Source organism: Cynocephalus volans, chromosome 12 (assembly GCF_027409185.1).
Source record: "Cynocephalus volans isolate mCynVol1 chromosome 12, mCynVol1.pri, whole genome shotgun sequence".
In the NCBI taxonomy this organism is placed as follows: domain Eukaryota; kingdom Metazoa; phylum Chordata; class Mammalia; order Dermoptera; family Cynocephalidae; genus Cynocephalus; species Cynocephalus volans.
In genome coordinates this window covers 92,733,905-92,758,103 of record NC_084471.1, presented here as the reverse complement: position 1 = coordinate 92,758,103, position 24,199 = coordinate 92,733,905, and the positions used below count along the sequence as shown (strand labels likewise).

The 24,199-nt window shown below is 35.4% G+C and overlaps 1 long non-coding RNA gene across 1 annotated transcript in view; it reads left to right on the top strand.

Annotated features, from left to right (window-relative positions):
- Positions 1-16,490, top strand: part of LOC134391562 (uncharacterized) — a 243,809-nt gene extending 227,319 nt beyond the window's left edge. The window contains exons 3-5 of the long non-coding RNA XR_010025010.1: positions 38-228; positions 15,961-16,019; positions 16,438-16,490. This is a non-coding gene — a long non-coding RNA (uncharacterized LOC134391562). The remainder of the gene's footprint in view (positions 1-37; positions 229-15,960; positions 16,020-16,437) is intronic.
- The last annotated feature ends 7,709 nt before the right edge of the window (positions 16,491-24,199 follow it).

Here is a 24,199-nt window from a genome sequence, read left to right as displayed (position 1 = left end):
TGTGGCAGAAGTGACCTTATGCAAATTCTGAACATAGATCCCAAGAGGTCCTGCAGCTACTACTTTTGCTCTCTTGGAAAGATGCTGCTGTGTGAATAAGTGTGAGCTAGCCTGGTGGAGAGACCACATGGAGGAGGACCAAGGTGTGCCAGCCAGTAGCCTGCCAACCATCATCCATCCTATACCATCCAGCCCCATCGAAGCTGTCAACTGACTGCAGCTAAATAAGTGAGTCTAAATGAGAACAGCAGAAGATCCATCTAGCTTAACCTAAATGAAACCATCAACTCACAGAATTATGAATAAATAAATTACTTTTAAGCCTCTAAGTTTTTGGGTGGTTTGTTATATAGCATATATTAACTGATATATTATTTCATTAAATGATATACTACTTCTTCCAGTTCTTCATACCCCAAACGTTATTTTTATTTTTCCATTTTTTTATTGTGATAAAACATATATAGCGTAAGGATTGCCATCTTAAGCATTCATAAACATACATTTGCGTGGAATTAATTACCTTCACAATGCCATGTGACTATTACCTCTATTTCCAAACTTATTCGTCATCCTAAACATAGATTCTATACCCATTAAGCAATAACTTCTCATTAATGTTTCCCCTCCCGTTTCTGGTAACCTCTAATCTACTTCTGTCTCTGATTTTTAATTAATTTATTTTTTTCTTAATTGGCCCATGATAATTGTATATATTTATGGAGCAGAATACAATATTTCATTACATTTATAGTGTACAATGATCATATCAGGGTATTTAGCATATCCATCACCTTGAACATTTGTCACCTATTTGCGTTGGGAACATTCAGCATCCTCTCAATCAGCTACTTGAAGTCATACAGTAAAGTAAGTTTTGGGCTGGTTTGTTATGTAGCAAATATTTACTGATATTTCACTTAATGGTACCCTAATAAATGGTACCTTAATTTTTCAAGTTCTTCATACCCCAGTCTTTAGAGTTATTTATACCTATTCTCTTTTTCTTATATCTAACATCTGACCTATTAGGAAATGCAGTCAGCTCTTCTTTCAAAATATATCCCAGACTTGACCATTGCTCGCTACATTGGCTTATTCTAGGAGTTCTGTTGAAGAAAAATGAACACAAAAGCTGCTATAAACCAGAAATAGAAAACCTGTCCTACTAGCTTTAAATAGACATACTGTCATTCTATTTATGTTTACAACATTGTACTGTAATTATTTCCTTAAGTGTCTATCTCCCCAAAAGACTATGAGCATTTCGAAGGCAACAACCAGACCTTCATCACTGAACCACACCACACATTATTTTTGTATCAGCAGAATTATGCTAGGTACACAGAGGCTCTCAAGGAATCTCTGCTAAGCGAATGAATGGTTTAATATAGTGAAAGATAATCAAATAGTGATTAAAAGTCTTATTAAGATTGTATGCATTTTCTCGACATTGATTTTCCTAAATAGTATCATCCTATCCCTTAGGAAGCCTTTGCATACCCTTAAGCATATTCTTATTTCCTTTTGTTGCTTTTAGTAGTTTTTTGAGTATTTCTCTCCTACACAGATTGTACACTCGTTGAAAGAGTCACCCTTTTATCTTAGTCACTGAGTGAAGTACATTACACAGAGTAGGTGTTAACAAATATTTCTTGACTATCACTGAATTGAACTCTCAAAACTCAATATCAATGTGGAAATCTTCACTAAAAAGACAAAGTATTTTCCAAAGGCTAGAATGCTCATATTAAAAATATGAAAGACACTTACATACATGCAACAAAAAACAAGCAAGTGAGCAAACCAACAAACAAAACCCCCCCAAAAGTAAATAAAAATATTTTTTAATTAGGGAAAATTAAGCTTTTTAGAATGCCAGGTTTGTTTGGTTTTTTTTTAAATGTGTTCTTGGTTAGTGCATTTTGTGTTCTCATCCTGTCTTCTCATCTCCAGAAATGGTATGAGGGTTCACTAATATTAGAATTTGTTGGACTCTTATGCTTCTTGAAATACCTAGTAAATTCTGAAAACTGGAGATATGAATTAGTTTACTCATTACAAAGCATGATTACATCTTCCTAAAAAAAAAAGAGTACAAAAATTCTTTAAAGAAGTCTGATCAATACCAAACCTTTTGATAGAACTGGTATCACATGAAGTATTTATTTTTAAGAATGCATCATTATCAGGGGAATGTAAGTTCCCCAAATTATAAAACTTATAATTTTGCTTGTCCTGGAAATACCTATTTTTTAACTGTGTGAGCTTCTGCAAGCACCACAATTTTTGTAGAAGTGAATTTCTCATCTGAGTATCTCTATCCCTAGAAGCCTGCAGAGGCTTACCCAAGGACTAACACAGAAAATTTAAGGTAATCAATATCTTGATTCTCCACTTCCACGTGTACACTTTGCTATAATTAACGAACAAGCCTGTGACGACTTCTGTGTTGGAGTACAAGCTTTCTCTTCCTACCCGCTCCCTATTCACAGTGTCCGTTTTCCTTCCTTGCAAAGGCATGCCTCTCACACATCCTGAATTAATGTACCGTCCCAGGGTGTAAAATTCAACTGAGAAACAAAGAAACATTAGACTTATAGGGGTTGATGCAGACACCGCGATGACTCTGGTGAGCAGCTAACAAACAAATCCTTTTGCAAGATGTGGCAGTTTTCAATTCTTTGCTTTCAATAAATGATCAAATGAATGAACGAACAAGTGAATGAAGATCTTATTTAAATTGTAGACTGATGGATCTATGTGAGTCAGGGCATCTAACTCAAGAGTTCACAAAAGTTCTTCCATTGACACCTGTTTCTCTGTGAACAAGTTTTTCAGTCCTTACATTTATAGAAACGAAATATGGGAATAAAATTGATTCTGAATCCTATCTCATTCTAGCCATAAGAAATTTTCTTGACAGATACATGAACTAATCTTTTAAAAAAATATTACCTATCTGAATCAGAGAAGCTTTCCAATAAACTTGAATTTTTAGGTTTAAAAATGATCTAATTTGTAATACATGTTATTTTGATTGTATACTATTAAATGCTATAGTTAATTTAGAAAAAAAATGAACACAGAGATTTATGACCAGAGGATATAAACTATTCAATTTCATATACAAATGTGATAGGGTTAGGAATAAAATAATTTTATGCCTAAAATATATTAAATAGAATAAAATTGGGTGGGAGATGAACAGAAATATGAAGAACTAGTTTAAGAGCAAAAGGAACAATGTAACTCTTCTGACTTGAAAACAATTTTTAATTTAATATGAAAAATAGGTATCAAATTACTGTGAAATAAGTCAGAGAATTAAAAGGAATTAGTTGTGTGGAAACCACACATGCTTCAGTCCTTCAATAAAAATTTGAGGGCTCCTTAGGATGAGCATTGCATTTTACTCAATTTTCTGTCCTCATGCCTTGCAAAGGGTCTGATGCAAATAGTGGAAAGCATTTAAAATCTTCTCTTCACAAGCATCATCTGTTTCCTACTGCTGAAGTCTGCTCTGCCCGCCAGTGCTAGACAACTGTGTCATCCCTGAGCTCATTCTGGCTTCTTCCAGCTGCTGCTCTAGAACCTTGATATTGTAAGTACCTTGTAAACGATTTTTTATATCTTCAATTTTTCTCCAGTAGCATTATTTTCCTTGTTATGCAAAACCCAAAACAAAAATCCCTGTTTTAAATGCTTGCTAAATATGTAAAAATGAGTAAATTTTAATAAGTGAATAAAAAATAAATGAACAAACATGAAAACCTTCACAGGAACTCATCAAAAGTGATATTTTCATCAACTCAGCTTTCAGCTGGTTTATGAAACTTACCTAAGCTACCTCAGAAGCAGCTTCTCTTAGATCCTGCAGTTTGATGTCGCATAGTTTCCATCTTGTTTCACTGTCTGTCTGCATTTCGGGAAAGGCTGCATCATGTAACTCTGATAGTTTCATGAAATTAATGCAATTGAGGAGAGCGGAGAGATACTGAGTCTACAAAATGAATGTCTTTTTTTTTTTTTTTTTAAACTAGGAAAAGAATCCAAGATAACAACAACAACAGCAAAAATCACATGTGCAGTGGAAGAAATTTTTGTTACTTTAAAAATTATCACTCGTTTATATTTTATCATACAGTGGTTGATTGAAACTATGATTTGTTAAAATTTTTATTCTCTGTCTAGTAGAGAACTACACCCATTGTTATGCTAAATGTTTTTACTTGCTACCAAAATATCAATACTGATTTGAAAACAATTGTTCTTTTGATATTTCTTTAAAGTACATGCAATATTCATAGAAATGAGATTATGAAAAATCAGTCACACAAATTGGGGAAATCAAGACTAATTTAATAACATGGAACTATTATTATTTTTGGAACTATTATTTTAGAAAACAAATCATAAAAGAAAAAGGATAGGACAATAAAGATTAGCTAATTTTCTTTGTAAAATACTTGTATACAGAATGATACATAAAATATTGATTGACAGGTAAGTAAAAATAAATGTCTAAGAATTAAAAGAAAATTTAAGCTACTTTTTATGAGATGATCACAGTAAACTCTGTAATCTTTTGGAAATGGTAAGAAGAACAAGGACCTCAATCAATAATTTTTTGGTACAAAAGAAAAGGAAATGTTGGCCTTGGGTAATTCCACGTAAATTGAATGCAAAACTATTAGCTGCAGTCAGTGGAAGATTATATTTCACTATATCCCATTGGGATCAAAGGTATTTGCAACACCTAGTTATTTGTGTCAAAGATAGTCTCTGAGATGATTTTCAATGGAATGGCTATGGTTGCCAAGCTTGGGGGTCTTGGAAAAGTTGCAGTGGGTGATATTTATTTTCAGCATTCTTAAAATTCCTTTCTGAATGCTTCTCCTCAAGCTAAGGAGGACAATTACCTCTCATCCCTCAGACTTCCCTTTCCTTAATTCAACTGATTTTTAGACGTTGAGGTAAAGCATCTGCACATTTAAAGTTCATCAGGCTGTCTTAACTTATCCTCTAAAGAAAGGTGCTTTTGTTTTAGCTTGGGGGGTGGGGGAGGAATGGATGCCTTTAGTGAGTCCTCCACAAACCCTTTTCATGGTCTTTCTGAAGTAATGCCCTCTTTCTAAGAACAAGACCAATGACACTTAAGATAGCCCCTCCATTGTGTGAAAGTTAGGCAGGAAAGTGGGAGTGGGACAGGAGGAGCTCCACTAACTGCAAAATTAGCTCATGCACTGTTGGCTTGCTTGCATTGGCTAATACCTCTTGGCCTGGTGATTGGGTGACCAAGTTGCCACACTTGCAGCTTTATAAACCGAGAACAAAGACGGTTCGGGACCGCACCTTGAATTGGCTGGTGCGGTCCAGGCCGCTAGAAATAAAAATCTAAATTTTCTCTTTTTCTGTATCAGTCTCCAAGGGAGATTTTCTCCCAATGCCTATAACATTTCTATTAATTTTGTGAAACTGTCTCAATAGCTTTCTTTAAATACTATGATACAAAATATTTTAAACATTACTGACCTCAATTATTGCTTTTGTTTGTGTATTTATAATTAGTCAGCTTTGTTGAGCTATAATGTACATGTAATAAAATTCACCCATTTTAAGGTTATAGTTTACTGAGTTTTGACAAGTATATACAGTCATGTAACTACCACCAAAATAAAAAATAGAACATTTACGTCACCCCCAAAAGTTCTTTCATGCCTCTTTGCAGTCAGTCTCCATTCTCATCTCCAGTCTCTGGCAGCCAATGATTTGCTTTCTGGCACTATGGTTTTGCCTTTTCTAAATTGTTATACATGAGGAATCACACTACTGTGGTCTGTTGTGTCTGGTTTCTGACAGTCAAGACAATGCTTTGGAGATTAATCTATATTGTTGCATGTATCAGTAATTTGTTTCTTTTTTGGCTGAGTAGTAATGTTTTATTGTATGGATATTTACCTACTGATGGACTTACTGGGCTTTCCCACTTGTGGCTATTATAAATAAAGCTGCTGTGAACATTTACATACAGGTCTTTGCATGGACACGTTTTCATTTTTCTTAAATGGATTTGCTGGGTTGCACAGTGAGTCGATGCTTAACCTTATAAGAAAATGTCAATAGCTTTTGTGTTTTTGTTGTTTGTTGTTGTTTTTAATTTTAAAGGAGGAGTTTCTTGTAAGAAAATAATTTTTTGAAGAGAATGTGTGATAGAGGAAATTTTGAGCAGGAGATCTTTATCTCATCATTTCTATGAGCTAACTTCCTCTACTAGGTTAAGATCTAAACAAACACATAAATGTGAATAACTGGGAAAGAATCTGCCACTCTACTGTCGAGCTAGATCACAGATCCCTTTAGCCTGTCCTGTGCAGGTCTTGAGTCAGATGAATGAAAGAAAAACTGAGTAGCCACTTGCAAAGTAGACCGTGCTTTATTTCAGACATGAGCTCCGCCTGCCAGCGCTCAGAGCCGCTGCCTTTTATACCAAAGTACACACTAGAGCGGCGATAACCACCAGGTAGGGGGCGCATGCGCACTAACACTGCTCTTACGTCCCTTGTTTACAACGGACGTGCAGAGTCATACCCGGCCGGATGTGAGGCGAGAGGGCCTGACCGCGCTGACGCCATTTTCCTTCCACTTACCAAGACAGGCTGCCCACGGAGTTTCAAGGGTTTGTCAACATGGCTCTATGAAGATAGAATTAATGAAATTTCAAAATAACCATTTTAAGACTACCGAGAAAGTAATATAAGGCATATAGTTATATAAGATTTGGTTAGAAATACCAGATCATTGGGAAAAATGTGGATTTTATTATTCAAAGAAATATAATTTTATTGTAAAATATAGTCTTTGTTCATACAGCCAAATAAATAGTCGTGCCTTAATCCAAAGTCTGGTAAAAAAGAACTGAAGAAGACATGATAGGAAACTGTAACAAACATTTCACCCTGCAGGTAAAAGATATTTGTAATAAAACAATTATCCACTTAGTTGTTTTCTAAAATTAGATGTTGAAGGAGGAGACTTTTATCATGAAGTGTGTTCCCTAAGGAGCTGCTGATTTTATTTTCATATTTGTTTGAAAGGAGTCTTCTTACTAATTTTCTAACATAAACCACCTTCGATTACCCCATTCAATATGTTGAAAAGGGATTAAGGCAGAGGCATTTGTATGGGATTTATTTCTGGATCCTTGAAGTAGCAAAGGGTAGTGGAACTCTTGAGTGCATAGAGTCATTATTTCTCTCTATGAGGACTCTTCTGCTTGCTTCCTGAATTAGCCTTACTACTAAACAGTACTAAAGAGAGGGTAGCAAGCTCCAGAAAAAAATACTCATCATCTACTTAGGTACATTCATGTGGTTTTCCCCTGGAGAACTTGCCCCTAATTTTATTTTTGAAAAACCCAAGTATTTTATGCCTCCAAAATAAGGTGGAGGCTGGCAGATGGCAATAGCCAGCAGGAAAACGAAGTACTTTGGCCTAAGCCAGTCAACGCTACAGCCCACCTTTATGCAGGTCCGTTTCCTAAAGACTCATGGAGGCCTGTGGCAAAGCCGGCTTCATCTCTGTCCTGATATGTTCAATCAAACTGAGTCAGTACTGTGGATCGTGGCTTCTGTGTTAGAATATGTTGTGCTACTGAGAATCTTCTCCACTTCCTTCATCTAGTTAACACTTTGGATCTCATCTCAAATCGATTACTATATGCAACTGTTGCATGTAAGTGAACTATTTTAAAAATTTTATAGGAAAATGTACAAATACATTACTATACACATACACATAAAACCATTTCAAATGAGATTGTGTTCCTGAGGGTTGAAGGCTACTTTAGCAGTAGGAGTAGTTGGAATGTGAATGTAAATAGAATTATTGTAGCATCAGCTAGGTTACTACGTTCCTCACTATAAGTGTATAGTTAATACCCATTAAGTCTTATGAATGGGTCTCCTGAATGATGTCACATTTCACTTCATCAGACTAAGAAACAAAAAATGGAAGCTCTGCTGATGTTTGTTAATCATAGAATGATGACTTTTTTTTTTTTTTTTTTTTTTAAATAAAGGAGGTCAGAGAGACTTCCATTATTTAAAGGAGGCCCTAAACTGTGTGGATTTTTAAGATCACATAATCTTTTATTGATTGAATTATATGTGGGAATTTATTGTGGTTTAACACTCCCTTTAAAGACTTTTATCACTGGAATAGTGATAGAACAGTTGGGCTAAACCATTTTCAGAGTTGAATCATTTACCTAGATAGGAGGATAGGGGTAAATGGGAGAGGTGGGTAGGGTCAGGGCATTAATTTGCTCTATATAGAAAGGATTGACTAATAACATTCACACTATTTTGATGAACAGGCTTGCATATATAGTTGTGCAGGTTTTACATTGTATAATTCTGGGAGTGGGTGAATACATTTGCTGTCATTATGTGTTTCTATATTTATAATGGCAATTTTCTAGCAGATGTTGTTACATTGTTTTGAGAAAGTGTCAAATCCTTCTAATTTTTGCCAAGATGCCTTTGGGTTAGTTGAAGGATTGCCTGGTGATTAGCAAATCCTGCTACTGCTACAGACTTGCATATCTTGGACAAAAATAATATTCTTGAGCCTCAGATTCCTTATTTGTAAAATGGATTAAAAAATGCATCTAAATGCAAGAATTGTTGTGAGTATATGTGATTATATATGGAAAGTGCCCATCACAGCTGCTGGAAATGGAAAATATTATAAATACTATCAAACATTCTGATAATTTGCTTTAAGCTAGTAAGTTAATATTCTGCCGACTTTATAGAGTTTTAAAAAATATATCTGAGTTTGTTATTTGCATACAACTGCTAATTGAATTCTGATGAATTGAATGTCATGTTCACCTTAGGAAAAAAAATGCCTTAAGATGAATATTATGGTTATCATTTATTTGTTATCTTCAGATTGCAAGGCATTTATATAATCTGTAGAAAGCAATTTTCTCTAATCTCAGCAAGTTTTGTTGCTGATATCTTCTATATATTACTGATATTACTTGGTTGGACAGAAAGAAAACTGTTTCTTAAGACATTTCAACCCCGCCCAGCCCTGGCAGTCTTTGCATGTCAAGTGACCCCTCTCCCCTCAAGCCCTGGTCACTCTTGAATGAGCCAAGTTGAAACAAGCCAAGCTGAGATAGTCAGATAGTCAGAATTAGAAGCAATGGACATTCTACCTCTAAGTAAAGAGAGTTGAATACAGGAACTAAACCCATGTGAAAGCCAATGTTATGGAGAAACAAAAATGGCCACATGGAAGAAGATGTTTCACTGAAAAAGTAGAGAATTTGCCCTAAGGAGGGGAAAAACTGCCTTAAGAGTTTTTCATTTTTTGTCAAGGCCTAACTATACAAGTACTTTCTGTATTTGGCGACACTGAGATAACCTTGTATCCATCTTCTAAGTTCTCCTTTCACTTGAGCTGGTTTGAGTAGATTTCTATTACATTCAACTGAAAGATCTTTAAGATTCTTGTCTTATTCCAAGAAGGATTTAGTACAACATAGAGCATTCCATCTCCATGTGGAACCTACATTGCTATCCTTACGTGATATTTTCTAAGGTTAAAAATTTGATTGTGCGAATAACAAAATGAGGAGAACATTTTTTATAACAAAATGTTAGACAATGGCAGAAGGCTGCAGCCTGGATATAAAACAGATCTTGGCACTTCTTGAAATCCAAATTGAAAACCACTGGCTGCTATGGTAAATAGTGTAAGATGACGCTTTTATTGTGCACTATCGTTGATCAAAACTATATATATAAAGGCTATATATTGAGTAATCATTTGATTATCCTGTGTCTGTTGATGCTCACTTGTCCCTTGCAAAATGTATTATGAGTTGTGCATGTGGCGATCATTCAACCCATTGCTAACTGCAGCTAATTCTGGGTAAAAGAGAGCAGCTGTTTGACATCTACACCAAAACTTATTGAGGCAGGAAGCAGGACTTGTATTATCCAACTGAAATAGACAAGCAGTGTGCTCTTGTGGTTTGAGTTATAGTATTCGCTGCCTTTATCTCCATGAAACAGCCTCATTTTGTTGGGGTCATTTGCCAATTCCTTTCTAGCTAACTTCATAATAATGGGATTTTATTTTGAATTGGACTTCCGGGACACCGGTCAGATTTTATGAATTTTATTTTAATACTTTGAATTTCTTTGCCTTTATGAAAAGAGGGAGAACATAAGAAAATTTGAAAAAATTGTATGGAATGCTTTGGAGAGGTGAAAAATAACTGATTCAACAATGTTGTAAAGTGGGAAAATGTTGAAGACAGAAACAAGCATGGGACAATTATATGGAGAGGGATTCTGCATACTGTACTTCTTTAAAACAACAATGAAAATATTCTTTGGTATTTGAAAACAAAAAATTAGTGCTTTTAAAGCCATGGCCACGTAATATCATTGTATTCCCTAAAAGCATCTCAGTAACCCAGGCTTGTTCATTTACATTGCGAACTATGACTAAATTAGCTACTGAGGGGTGAAACATTGGAATTATAGAGGAATTTTAACAAAAGGCAATGTCATGTCTTTCAGTGCAGAGTAATCCATACTCTTTAACAGAGCTTGTAACAACCGGAAGTCCTGACAGGCCATCACGAGTAAAGACTAGGAAAAGATCAATCATAAGGAGCATAACACTTCTATGCAAATATGCTTCTTAAAGTGCTCGATCTCAATTTGTTTATTTAAGTAGTTTAATCAACACCCTAAACTACTGCATTCTTTTTTAAAACTGTAATTTGTGTAGTAAAACATTATGGAGAATAAAGTTAAGCATAGATTCGTGCCACATAAAGTTTCAATTAGTGGAGGAAAGTTACTGAGGCATTACTTCAGTTCAGTAGTCCAAGCCAACAGGCAGAAAAAATAATAACTGTCAAGGTGAAAGAAAAAAGAAAGGTTGTTGATTTGTCAAGGTCATTGAGTAGGTTGGTAGGAAAAGTTATTCTTTCATCTCTGCCTCTGGTTCCCCAAGAGTGCTATTCTGATCAATCATCACCATAAAACCAGCCTATAGTGGACCTCACCCCACAGCTGAGCAATCCTTTTGTTCTCCATAATTCCAAGGCATTGATTATAATTTGCTACTAGATGTATTAGGTCAACTTAAGTTCAGTTTTCTAAATCTACAGTATATTAAATACAATAGCGGTATGTTACACCTGCTAATCACTAGAATATATATTGAACTACAATAGCTAAAGATTTAAATTTACAAAAGTTGGGGGTATGGATAAGGGGAAGAGAATATACTCTGACTAAAAAAGAAAAAGAGAAAAAAATGAAAGAGAAATAAGTGGAAAAAGGAGAGAAAACAAGCAAGCAAATAGGCAAGCACAAAGGCATGCCAAAGAGTGAAAACAAATTTATCATGCTGGTTAAAAATTAGCAGGTATCATAAACCTAATGACAATTTTCTTTGATAATGTATCAACTCAAGCCCAATAAAAGTAGTTGGCCATGTCATGCTTCTGCTTTTTTTTTTACCCTTTTATGTAACATCATTCTTTCATTGTGATGGTGTTACTTATAGTTGGAAAAACTTATAGCTAAATAAACTAATTAATGTTAATAACCATTTTGTCATGTGAAGGCTGAGGACTATAAATAAACATCAAAAGAAGCAATTGTTCTCTAGATGACGTCTGTTTATAATAGGAGGCAAGAATTATGCAATGTATTTCAAATAGAAGATGTTTTATTACCATCATTCCATGTTACCTGAGTTACTTATATGAGCAGTATAAAGTTAGATAATTGGGGAGAAACAGTTCACGCTAGGTCTTAGAGGATGGTGCATTCTGAGCTAGCATTTTAAATCAAAGAAAAACATAATTGTTAACCTGTTTTCAAAGACATTGATCAATGTTTGACTGTAGTCAAAATAGCTAACGCAATGGCAAATATAACCAGGACTAAGAATAAAACTGCAAAGCACCCTCCCCCCCCCGCCCCCCCTGTAATCGAGGAATTATACAGAAAATTCCTATGGCCACTTCTAACTTGAGTATTCTATGCCATTGCTAAAATTTTTAATGACATGTCCTCTTATTTTTTGATTGTTAGTTTTGCCATATAATTGACTTACATTATATTTAATTTTTAGTTTGAATATATATCTTTAAACATAATATTTCCAGAAACTTTTGTTAAGGAAAGAATGAGTATACATTTTTAATATGGCATGTAACACAGTGACTCTAAAGTTAATAAGCAATTCAAACTTGCTATGGAAAAGGAGAATGATTTACAAAATAATCTTTTTTTAAAGAACTGTAGAACAAGCAGAAGCTAGCCACTTTATTTAAAGGTATTCCTTTCATGGTGACAATGATATTATTTACATTTTTTTTCCTTAATTCAGTCACAAATTCACATATTCATATTCCTTTTTTTAGTATATATTTTATGTACTAACTTTTCTTAGTCATTTAAAAACTTTTTTCTAATAAAATTATAGTGACACCTGTATCAATTAATGGAATATTTCATAAAAATTAACTTTCCAGGCAGTTGACAAAAAGCAGCAGATTGTATACATTTTAACCATTTAAGGTGTCATTCTCTTCAATATGTAACGCACAGTTCCCTGATAAAAGAATATACTGAGAAAATTTAACTTTTATCACATGGACCCACATGACTATGCACATACAATGATCTATTTTTGTTGTTTAATTTTTGGAGTTTTATTTACCTTTTCAGTTTTATGTCATATCTACATAAATACGTGAATATTCTATTGAGGACAGGGATCAGTACTCTCTGTGTCCAGCACAAGGCTCGACACGTAGTAAGTGGGTGGTAAATGTTTGTGAGTTATATGTTATGGGCAGAATTATGTCCACCCAACATTCATGTTTTGAAGTCTTTTCTAATACCTCAAATGTGACTATATTTGGAAAAAGGGTCTTTAAAGAGGTAGTTAAATTAAAATGAGGTCATTATGGTGGGCTCTAATCCAATGTGACTGGTGTCCTTGTAAGAAGAGGAAATTTGGATACAGACATGTACAGAGGAAAGATGAAGTGAGAACGCTGGGAGAAGGTGGCCACCTGCAAGCCAAGGGGACTGGCCTCAGGAGAAACCAGCCCCACTGCCCTTTGATCTCAGACGTCTAGCCTCTAGAACTAGGAGAAAATAAATTTTTGTTGCTTAAGTCACCCAGCAGTGCCAGAAAATACTAAAAAATGATAATACCATGGTGCCGTATGGGAGAACAAAATTTGCTAACAGAAGGCTACACTTTTATTACTCTTATGTCTGTTTTTTGGTCTTCTGCCTTCTTGATAACTCTCATAGTATCAAATGTGACCTATGACTGAAAAGTGGTCAAATATTAGAATATTTACTTGATGAAAATAACGAAAACTATTACCACTTTTATGATTTTTTTTTTTTTTCATTTTAAGTTGTCTTTTGAGTTTTCTCCTGTGAAAAGATCATGGTAACTGGAGTTGTAGCATAAGGGTTCTATTTGAGGCTTATTCCTATACTAAACTTAGGATTTAAATAAAATATCGTATGTGGAAAAATTGCTTTGTCAACTTAGCAATGTTCTACAAACTCCATTCATCATAACCAGAAGTTGGACCTCCTGACAAGTATTTGTGGGCAAGTAGGGATTTGTCGTACTAGCTAATTTATCATTAACCAATAATAAAATATATAAAACACTGAAAGCCTTACCCCTCTGTTGAATTAGTACTTTAATGTATACTCATTTTTTGGAAGACATCATTTGACATGAGGAAGTTCTAAATTCATGTTATGAAAAGGACTGCCTACGGTTTGTTTGAAGCATTTTAAAGATTAAAGAGATAACATTTTTTTTTTTTCCTTTAATAATCTTAAGTGATATTCTGCAGTGGTCCATATGATCACAAATTCTTATGTTCAAATGGAATTTTTATTAGCAGTGGTTAGTTTAGATTTTATGTAATTTCTTGGCTTACAAGTATTAGATGTCATTGAAATGTAAGTCTGTTGCACAGGATATCTACTTCCCCTTTTAACAGCTATACTTTATGAGACCATTTGAAAATAATTAAAGAAATGGGCTCCAAGCTATATGACCAGTGATTCCCAGACCTAGACTCAAATATTTCAAATGCTCTGGGTTTATGAGACCTAACAGCAGTCAGTTGCACAGACTGAAGAAGTTACCATCAGGTTCTTGCCTACCATCAGGTTAGTACACCTAGTTTATTAACCAAATTTGTCTCAGGCCCTTCATTATTAATTGTCTATTTATAACATCCACTATGGTGCTTCAAAGACATGCACATCTACTTTTAAGTTAGTTCCTGTTCTAATAACTTTTCAACTCTACTACTATCTCTCCTTTCCCTTGTTAGTTTCGTGTACATGTCATGCCTAATTTTAGATCTTCACACATCTGGGGACATTTTAAAACTTCTCAATGAATATGTACTTGATAGAACGGTGATCCTATCAGGGATCCCTTGATAGAAGGATCCCTTTGGACCTTTTAAAGGCCAAAAGTTTCAAAATGATATTAATCTGCACAGACATAAATGGTTTCCTTACTTGTTAGTAAAAGTTGAGGAGACAAATCCACAGAAAAATCTCCTTTAAGCTGAGTTTATTTTGGTGAAATTCAGATTTGGGGTTTTGATACCTCTTTTAAAATATGAAATATGAGGAGTAGTTGGTGTCTTGTTTTTTTTTTTTCTTACTATATTTTTTGTGTGTGTGTGATGAAATATACATAACATAAAAGTTACTATTTTAATTATATTCTTTTTACTATTAAGTGCTGGTTAAATTCTCAAATTCTTGTACTATTAAGTAAACCATCTTTATCTAAATGACAAACATAATTTATATTTTAATCTATTTAAGTCCTAAGGGGTGCTCCCATAAAGACCAATTTTCCTTTCCTCAAGTTCTGAGGAGACCTGCAGAATCATACAGAGGATTTCAGCTGCAATCATTATATTTTGAACTCAGTCAGTAAATTATCCCATACTCCAAACAGATGTTTCCCTTTTAGGTTATTGTGTCACTTATAGACCATTTTCCTTCCCTAGAGAAAATGTCAGCATGGTCATAAACTAAGAAGCTTCTTGTAAGCATCCAAGAACACACTCGGGAGTGGAACAGCGTAGCAGGGAGCAAATGTGGGGAAGTGGAGATAAATTCCTTCATGACCTGTGCCCCCATCTCCCTCACCTTTTTTTTCTTTTTCTTTTTGCCACTTCCTATTTCAGAGGTCACTTGATACATTATGAAAGTGCCAATTTTTATTTTTATCTTTATCTTTAAAAATGCTTATTGGCCACTTTATTTAACATGTTTTAGTACAACAAAGACAAGGGCAGGGGGCCTGTTTAAATGTACTCTGAAGGGTTTCTCCTAAACTGTGCTAGAAGAGAGACATTTAGGAGTCTCAGTCTTAAAAAGTTGGTAAGACTTTTCATGACAGAGAAAGAGGCATTTATTAAGAGAGTATTATTTGCTAAAAAAGAAGAAAAAGGAACTGCTAATTCATTAAAAGAGTGAAATGCCTCCAAAATGTCATCTTTCCTTTGTAGTGTTTTGCTTTGCATGAAGGGTGAGGCTATTCCTTCTTTATGTAGAAAATGTCACGATCTTCTACAAATGTGAATTCCTTTTCGTAAATGTTGGTATTGTTTTTGTGGCATGTGCAAGTATCGTTTATAGGCTCATTGTTCCCCTCCCAGAGTGATATTTGCCATATACGTTTCTCAAAAAATTAATTTCTCTACCTCTACTGACTCAGTTTACTGGAGTGAAAACTTTATATGCAAGCATGAATGGTGGTGGGGGGGTGGGGAATTGTGAGAAATGGGGAGGCATTTTACAATTTACCAAAACATTACCTTTTTTTTTTTTTTTTTTTTAGTGCCATTTACATCTCCTTCAGAAAACCTTCCCCAGGCTGAAGAATCAGAAAATTTCATTGTAAGAAGAGAATTTTGACAATTACTGTGGTAAAATGGCAGTGCTTTGGACTTTTTGCTTGGTTACCCAAGTTTTTTATTTACTCTTGCTAAATAATTGAATTGAAGGAAAGTTTCCAAATTTTTCATTCACTTTGTGTTAATTTTTCTGAATGCAACTCAGAGTTTGGATGTGTGATTCCTCCAGAACTTATGTGGAAATCTGATCCCCAATGTGGCAGTGCTGGGAGCTGTTTCAGTCATGGCAGCAGATCCCTCATGAATGGATTAATGCTCTGAGTTCCAGGCTTTATTTGTTCCCTCAAGAACAGGTTGTTTAAAAGGACCCTAACATCTTCTCTCTCTCTCTCTCTCTCTCCCTCTCTCCCTCCCTCCCTCCCTCTCACCATGTGATCTGCTTGTACCCATGGCCTGAGTAGAAGCGGCCTGAGGCCTGTACCAGATGCAGCTGTCCCAGAATCATGAACCAAATAAACTTCTTTTCTTTATAAATTACCCAGTTTCAGGTATTCTGTTATAAGCAACACAAAAATGTACTAATATAGCCACCTATGTTCAGGACCCTGGATTTATTTGCAGGTCTACCTGGTGACTGAAAACCCAGTTTAAGTGGTTATTGAGTAAAAATGAACAAAATTCAGGAATTCAATAATTCATAATTTCATTTCTTTTTCTTTTTACTTTCTGTTTTTGCTCTTTTCATTAAACAAAAAAAATGTGGATCTATATAGAGCAGGGAATCCGACACAGTCAAAAGTCAGAAACTGCAGTCTTTCTGCTCTTCAATGAACAGTCTTAAAGGGATATTATGATTAAATGCATACAATTCTATATGTATTATACTTACCTTGCTATTACTCTTCTTGGCTTACTGTGTCAAATTCCTGCTCCTTTGTTTTGGAGCTTGTCTGGCTACTGCTAAGCTAAGGCTAAGGCTAATGTCATGTATCCTGCTCACAGTGCCAATTGTCTAGCTCTTAGTCCTGTTTGTGATACCAGTTGTAAAGCTAGGTGACCACGCTAGTTGTCAGGCTCTTTTACCTGCCGGTGATCCTGCACCAGCTGGGCCGATGGTTGAGCTAGGGGTGGGTCTGGAGCTCCCAGACCCCTCAAGCCCATTCATAGACTGCGTCACAAATCCTTCACATGCCAGGCTGGGTCACCAGACCTCTCCATGCAGGTCTATAAGCTAGGTAACTGGCCACACAGTCCTTGGAAGCTGCAGGTCTGGAAAAACATGGCCATGCAGGGCGGGTGCCCGAGGCAGTAAAACACCAGCCAAAGTGGCGTTGCTGTCACTATATTGCCAGGCATATAGTGCTACGTGTGTCAATTATTTTATTTATATATATGTGTGTGTGTGTATACACACACACACATATATACACATGAAGGTACTTCAAAAAATTCATGGAATGATTCATGTTATATTTTATTCAGCTTTCCATGAACTTTTTGAAGTACCTGTGTGTGTGTGTGTGTGTGTGTGTGTGTGTGTGTGTGTGTGTGTAAATTTTGTTCTTCAACCTCCTTTTAATCTTAACATATAATACCCATTTTCCAGTTTAGGACATAGAGATTAACCTCTTTTTTTTTTTTTTTTTTAAACAGTCTCCTAGTTTCCTGTATTTGTGCTTTCATTTCTATTACCATACTACCATTGTAGGTTGAGCTTTAACCAGCTCTCACACAAACTCTTACAGTAGCCTGGTCTCTGTGCCTCGAGTTTCTCATCCCCTGAATCCATTCAGCATACTACTGTCAAGTTAATCACCTCAAGCACCACTCCCATCATTTATAAGCTAAACAGAACTGTTCACATAAGTCATGCTTTCCCTTATCATGTACTTGCTTTTTCTTTTACATCTTTGAATTTCTTTCCACCTAATTCTGCTTGGCCATATCACATTTACATTTCAGAGCTTACATCTGTCCAATGCCACCTTCCTGAAGAAGGAGTCTGATGCCACCAGTTCTTTCTTGTTTCTCATGTCACTTTATCTCTACAGTCATCCCTCAATATCTGCACGACATTGGTTCCAGGACCCCCAAACCCTACCCCCGCAGATACCAAAATCCACAGATGCTCAAGTCCCTTATATAAAAGGGGATAGTATTTCATATAACACATACACGTCATCCCGTACACTTTAAATTATCTCTAGATTACTTATAATACCTAATACAATGTAAATAATCATTATACTGTACTGTTTTTATGTGTATTATTTTTATTTTTTATTTATTCATTTATTTTAGATATTTTCCAGCTATGGTTGGTTGAATCTGAGATGGGGAACCCCCAGGTATGGAGGGCCAATGTTACTTCTCTAATGGTAGAGATAAAACTCTCATTCTTGTGTTACATTCACGTAATAGCTGGGATTCAGGAGAGGTAAATGAACAAGATGCAAGAATGCGAACTGCCTTCATGAGCAAAACATCTTGAAAATTATTTTGGTAGTAGAAAGACCTCAAATCAGGTCAAAGATGAGAAAAGGATAGTTAAAGTTCAAAGTATGTATAGAGATTTGGGGGAGTTTGGAGCAAAGATACTCAGAGAAGGGAAATAGGGAGAGAAGAGAAATTATAGGCAGGAAAAGGGATTAGCAATATCATGAATGTCTGGAGCCTTAGAAGAGACGAGGATGCAATCGAAGGAGGAGAGAAGACAATGAATAAAAGACAAGAACACGGCTATGGACTAATGTAATAACAATGCATCATATTCTTGAAAATTGCTACGAGAGTAGATTTTAAGTGTTCTCACCACAAAATGCTAAGTGTGTGTTAATGCATATATTTTCTTTTTTTTTTCAGAAACATAATTGATTTTTACGTATCTGTAGGGTGCCACATTGTGTAGCAATACCTGTGTGCAATATGTGATGCTCAAATTAGGATCATTTGTATATTCAACATTACACAATGTGATCATTTTTTGTGGCCTTTTAACAATTTCTTGCTAATCACCCCTTTGTCTCCCCCTTTCCCACCTCTGATAACCTCAGTTCTCTTCTCTCCTTTTGAAAGTTCAATAGATTATTGTGACTGTTGTATCTTTCATTCTTTTTTGATATATTTGTTTACTTTTTTAGCTCCCACTTATGAGTAAAGACATGGGGTATTTCTGTTTCTGTGCCTGGGTTATTTCACTTAACATAATTTTCTCTAAGTTTATCCATGTTGTTGCAAATGTCAGAATGTCATTCTTTTTTTTTTTTTCTGGCAGAATAATATCCATTAAGTATATATACCACATTTTCTTTATCCAGTCATCTGTCAATGGACATTCAGGTTGGTTCAGTTCTTGGCTATTGTAAATAGAGCTGTAATAAACAAAGGAGTGCAGGTATCCCTTCAACACGATGATTTCCATTCCTTTGGGTTTATACCCAGCAGTGGGATTTCTTGGTCATATGGCAGTTCTATCTGTAGTTGTTTGAGGAACCTCCATACTGTTTTCTATAAGGGCTGTACTAATTTACAGTCCCACCAACAGTGTAGGAGAGTTCCCCTTCCTCCACATGCTCGCCAGCATTTGTTATTCTCTGTCTTTTTGATAGTAGCCAGTCTAACTGGGGTGAGATGATATCTCAATATGGTTTTGATTTGCATTTATTTCCCTGATGCTAAGCGATGTTGAGCATTTTTTCATGTGTCTGTTGGCCATTTGTATATTTTCCTTTGAGAAATGCCTATTCTTCTCCTTTGCCCATTTTTAAATCAGGTTGCTTATGTTTTTAGTGTTAAGTTGTTTGAGTTCCTTTTATATTCTGGATGTTAATCTCTTGTTGGATGCATAGTCTGCAAATATTTTCTTCCATCCTTTAGGTTTTCTTTTTGCTCTGTTAATTGTTTCTTTTACTGTACAGAAGCTTTTTAGTTTGACATAATTCCATTTGTTTATTTTTTCTTGTGTTGCCTTTTAGGAGTTTTTCTTTTAGGAGTTTTATAGTTTCAGGTCTTATATTTAGGTCTTTAATCCATTTTGAATTGATTTTGGTATTTGCTGAGATGTATGCATATAGTTTCATTCTTCTACACATGGATATCCAGATTTTCCAACACCGTGTTTTGAAGAGGCTGTCATTTCCCCAATGTACGTTTTTGGTGCCTTTGTCAAATATCAGTTTGCTAAAAGTACATGGGTTGATGTCTGGGTACTTTATTCTGTTCTATTAGTCTGTGTTTCTCTTTTTTATGCCAGTACCATGTGTTTTTGGTTACTATAGGTTTATGGTATAATTAGAAGTCAGGTAGTGTAATGTCTCCAGCTTTATTCATCTATTTATTTACTTTGCTCAGGAGTGTTTTGGCTATTCGGGGTCTTTTGTTATTCCATATGAATGTTAGTATAGTTTTTTCTATTTCTGTGAAGAATATAATTGGCATTTAGATGGGGATTACATTGAATCTGTAGATAGTTTTGGGTAGTATGGACATTTTCCCAATGTTAATTCTTCCAACCTAGGAGCATGGAATGTCTTTCCATCTTTTTTGTGTCCTCTAATTTCTTCCAGCTGTGATTTGTAGTTCTTGTTGTAGAGATTTTCACTTCCTTGGTTGAATTGATTCCTAGATATTTTATATTTTTTGGTGACTATTGTAAATGGGCTTGCTTTCTTGTCTTCTTTATCTGGTAGATCATTGTTGAAGTATAGAAATGCTAGTGATTTTTGCATGTTGATTTTGATCCTGCAACTTTACTGAAATCATTTATCAACTCTAAGAGTATTTTTGTAGAGTCTTTAGGTTTCTCTCTATATAGTATCATGTCATCTACAAAGAGGGACACTTTGACTTTGTCTTTTCCAATCTTGATACCCTTTATTTCTTTCTTTGCCTGATTGTTCTGGCTAGTACTTCCTATACTGTAGTGAATAGGAGTGGTGAGGGTAGGCATCCTGTCTTGTTCATGTTCTAAGGGAAATGCTTTCAGTTTTCTCCATTCAGTATGGTATTGACGGTGGTTTTGTCATAAATGGCTTTTATTGGGTTGAGATATTTTCCTTCTATACGTAATTTGCTGAGAGTCCTTATCAGGAAGGGATGTTGAATTTTGTCAAATGTTTTTTCTGCATTTATTGAGATAAACATGTCGTTTTTGTCCTTGACTTTGTTGATGTGATGTATCACATTTATTGACTTGCATATGTTCATCCTTGCATATCTGGATGAATCCCACTTGGTCTTGGTGTATAATTTTTTTTTTTTTTTTTTTTTTTTTTTTTTTTTTAATTTTATTTTATTTATTTATTTATTTTTTTGAATATTTTTTTTTTTAAAATTTTATTTTGTCGATATACATTGTAGCTGATTATTGCTTCCCATCACCAAAACCTCCCTCCCTTCTCCCTCCCCCCCTCCCCCCCGACAATGTCCTTTCTGTTTGCTTGTTGTATCAACTTCAAATAATTGTGGTTGTTATATCTTCTTCCCCCCCCCCCGGTTTGTGTGTGTGTGTGTGTGTGTGTGTGTGTATGTGTGTGTGTGAATTTATATATTAATTTTTAGCTCCCTCCAATAAGTGAGAACATGTGGTATTTCTCTTTCTGTGCCTGACTTGTTTCACTTAATATAATTCTCTCAAGGTCCATCCATGTTGTTGCAAATGGCAGTATTTCATTCGTTTTTATAGCTGAGTAGTATTCCATTGTGTAGATGTACCACATTTTCCGTATCCACTCATCTGATGATGGGCATTTGGGCTGGTTCCAACTCTTGGCTATTGTAAAGAGTGCTGCGATGAACATTGGGGAACAGGTATACCTTCGACTTGATGATTTCCATTCCTCTGGGTATATTCCCAACAGTGGGATGGCTGGGTCGTATGGTAGATCTATTTGCAATTGTTTAAGGAACCTCCATACCATTTTCCATAGAGGCTGCACCATTTTGCAGTCCCACCAACAATGTATGAGAGTTCCTTTTTCTCCGCAGCCTCGCCAGCATTTATCGCTCAGAGTCTTTTGGATTTTAGCCATCCTAACTGGGGTTAGATGGTATCTCAATGTGGTTTTGATTTGCATTTCCCGGATGCTGAGTGATGTTGAGCATTTTTTCATATGTCTGTTGGCCATTTGGATATCTTCCTTAGAGAAATGCCTACTTAGCTCTTTTGCCCATTTTTTAATTGGGTTGCTTGTTTTCTTCTTGTAAAGTTGTTTGAGTTCCTTATATATTCTGGATATTAATCCTTTGTCAGATGTATATTTTGCAAATATTTTCTCCCACTCTGTTGGTTGTCTTTTAACTCTTTTAATTGTTTCTTTTGCTGTGCAGAAGCTTTTTAGTTTGATATAATCCCATTTGTTTATTTTTCCTTTGGTTGCCCGTGCTTTTGGGGTCGTATTCATGAAGTCTGTGCCCAGTCCTATTTCCTGAAGTGTTTCTCCTATGTTTTCTTTAAGAAGTTTTATTGTCTCAGGGTGTATATTTAAATCCTTAATCCATTTTGAGTTGATTTTAGTATACGGTGAGAGGTATGGATCTAGTTTCATTCTCCTGCATATCGATATCCAGTTATCCCAGCACCACTTGCTGAAGAGGCAGTCCCTTCGCCACTGAATAGGCTTGGTGCCTTTGTCAAAGATCAGATGGCAGTAAGTGTGTGGGTTGATTTCTGGATTCTCTATTCTATTCCATTGGTCAGTGTGTCTGTTTTTATGCCAGTACCATACTGTTTTGGTTATTATAGCTTTGTAGTATAGCTTAAAGTCAGGTAGTGTTATGCCTCCAGCTTTATTTTTTTTGCTGAGCATTGCTTTAGCTATTCGTGGTCTTTTATTGTTCCATATAAATGTCTGAATAGTTTTTTCCATTTCTGAGAAAAATGTCTTTGGAATTTTGATGGGGATTGCATTGAATTTGTATATCACTTTGGGTAGTATGGACATTTTCACTATGTTGATTCTTCCAATCCAAGAGCATGGAATATCTTTCCATCTTCTTGTATCCTCTCTAATTTCTCTCAGCAGTGGTTTGTAGTTCTCATTATAGAGATTTTTCACCTCCTTGGTTAACTCAATTCCTAAGTATTTTATTTTTTTGGTGGCTATTGTAAATGGGCAGGCTTTCTTGATTTCTCCTTCTGCATGTTCACTATTGGAGAAAAGAAATGCTACTGATTTTTGTGTGTTGATTTTGTATCCTGCTACTGTGCTGAAATCATTTATCAATTCCAACAGTTTTTTTGTAGAGGTTTTAGGCTGTCCGATATATAGGATCATGTCATCTGCAAACAGGGACAGTTTGACTTCATCTTTTCCAATCTGGATGCCCTTTATTTCCTTCTCTTCTCTAATTGCTCTGGCTAGTACTTCCAACACTATGTTGAATAGAAGTGGTGAGAGTGGGCATCCTTGTCTAGTGCCTGTTCTTAAAGGAAAAGCTTTCAGCTTTTCCCCATTCAGGATGATATTGGCAGTGGGTTTGTCATATATGGCTTTAATTATGTTGAGATACTTTCCCTCTATACCTAACTTATAGAGGGTCTTTGTCATGAATGAGTGCTGAACTTTATCAAATGCTTTTTCAGCATCTATAGAGATGATCATATGGTCCTTGTGTTTGAGTTTATTAATATGGTGTATCACATTTATTGATTTGCGTATGTTGAACCAACCTTGCATCCCTGGGATGAATCCCACTTGATCGTGATGAATAATTTTTCGTATGTGTTGCTGTATTCTGTTTGCTAGTATTTTAGTGAGGATTTTTGCATCTATATTCATCAAGGATATCGGCCTGTAGTTTTCTTTTTTGGTTATATCTTTACCTGGTTTTGGTATCAGGATGATGTTTGCTTCATAGAATGAGTTTGGGAGATTTGCGTCCGTTTCAATCTTTTGGAATAGTTTGTAAAGAATTGGTGTCAATTCCTCTTTGAATGTTTGGTAAAATTCTGCTGTGAATCCATCTGGTCCTGGGCTTTTCTTTGTTGGGAGCCTTCTGATAACAGCTTCAATCTCCTTTATTGTTATTGGTCTGTTCAAATTTTCTACGTCTTCACGGTTCAGTTTTGGGAGCTTGTGTGTGTCCAGAAATTTATCCATTTCCTCCAGATTTTCAAATTTGTTGGCGTATAGTTGTTTATAGTAGTCTCGAATGATTCCTTGTATTTCAGATGAATCAGTTGTAATATCGCCTTTTTCATTTCTAATTTTTGTTATTTGAGTC